Genomic DNA, 2,019 nt, shown 5'->3' on the forward strand with positions numbered 1-2,019 from the left:
ATCAATTTTAATTTTGTCTTAAAAATCTATTTTTGAAGCTCTGTTTTTTTGTAATGGGACGGTTAGAATTCGAGCTTGAAGATCAGGGATCATCAGACTGTCGCCTGTTGATCTTTTGGGAGAGTTTCTATAATTTGAAGGCGGCGACAATGAGTCGACGACGGCCAAGCTAGCAACAAATGAGATAGGAATAAATTTTTTTTACCATTTTATCGAAAGAGAGAGAGAGAGAGAAAAAGCTGGATTTTTTTTAAAATTATCTATATATATTACCGTTGATTATAATATTACATATATTTTTATTTTTTAAATATGAGGGGAGGTCGCATCCGTCCCTAACATGGGGATGCCCTTGATTATAAGAGGTGTTAGGATCATTTGTCTAAAAAGTATTTTAAAACAACTAAATTCTCTTGTAATCTTTAATTTATCGTATTACTTTTGTAGCTAAAAAGTATTTGTTTGTATTTTTAAAATATTTGTTGCTTTGAGAACAATTATAATAGTTAAAAGGTTCTTACAAAATCCTATTATTTAAAAAAAAATTAAAAGAAGAACGAGGATTAAAATTATCCCACATCAAAAGAAAAAAAAATATTAATTTTTTTATATTGTAGGAATTGAATTTTTGATTCAACTTAACATAACAAAATTATTTGTTTGACTCAATCCTTGGGAGTGACTGGTCCGGTTCATATATATATATATATATATATATATATATACTGTTAAAGATTTAGATAATATATCTTATTTTGATTTGTTCGGGTTTTTAGTTAACCAAGTCTTTTATTTTTTAATTATTCACGTTGAAATGGTCTATTGTAAAAGCCTATATATAGGCTTGTTTTTGGTATCAATGATAAGTTGGTTTTTCCCTTTATCTTTTTCTCCTCTAATTTTGTATCAGTGGTATCAGAGCCCGTCTAGGGTTTTTTCTCGCGCCGTCTTGAGAAGAAGCAGACGGCACAGCGTTTTTTCCTTTCCTTCCTAGCTTTGTGACAGGGATTTCTTTCTCATTAATCGATCCCTCACCTTCAAGCCCTTGATCTCGTTGTAGAAACGCCCGGAAAGCCATCGCGATTACACGCAGCCTTGGCCAGGCGGAGAAACGCCGCAGTTCTCCTTGCCGCGGGGAAGAAGCACAGTGCAAACCCCGCCTCAGCTTCTCTGGTGGTTGGTCGGCGTTCTCACAAGGCTGGTGAGTCCGCGCGGAGCAGAGGAACGCCGCCCACAGCCCTAATCGTCTGTTTGCAGCAGCTCGACGACGGCCGCACCCTGGCCGATTACAACATTCAAAAGGAATACGTCTTGCCAGTCAAGGTTCGTTTTGACAAAGATCTGCACGAAGGACGAGGTGGAGGGCTCCAACACCATTAACAACGTAAGGCCAAGTTCCACTAATTTTTGCCCTGAGCCAAAGGAAAGAAAATAACAAGGAAAGAAAATAAAAGAAAAGACCGAAAGGAGATAAAGATACTAGAGGAAGAAGGATTTCACCACCACGTGGGCCACCTTTTTCTTGCTGCTGCCCTGAGCCAAAGCATCTTTGCTGCTGCCTTGAACCAAAGGATTTCTTATTCGGTGAACCGGTAAGAGAAAGGATTTCTTGTTGTGAACCGGTAAGAGAGAAGAAGAAGTCGGGATTATCAAAATAAGAACTTGGAGACTTGCGGTGATCCTTTTGGGTGACGTTTTGTTAAATTGCTCCTATCTTGTGTGATAAATTATCTCCTTCAATGGCATCCGAAAGTAATTTTGTGCAATCTGCAATTCCACGCTTTGACGGTCACTATGATCATTGGAGCATGCTCATGGAGAATTTCTTAAGGTCCAAAGAATATTGGACGGTCGTGATTTCTGGAGTAACAAAATTAAAAGAAGATGCTGAGCTAACAGAAGAGCAATTAAAGATCTTAAAGCAAAGAATTATCTTTTCCAAGCTATTGATCGCCAATCTTAGAAACCATTCTCTGCAAGGATACTGCAAAAGATATTTGGGATTCTATGAAAAAGAAG

The sequence above is a fragment of the Curcuma longa genome, chromosome 1, assembly GCF_044706935.1.
Source record: "Curcuma longa cultivar G26 ecotype Majalengka, Jawa Barat chromosome 1, ITB_CL_G26_1.1, whole genome shotgun sequence".
Taxonomy (NCBI): Eukaryota; Viridiplantae; Streptophyta; class Magnoliopsida; order Zingiberales; family Zingiberaceae; genus Curcuma; species Curcuma longa.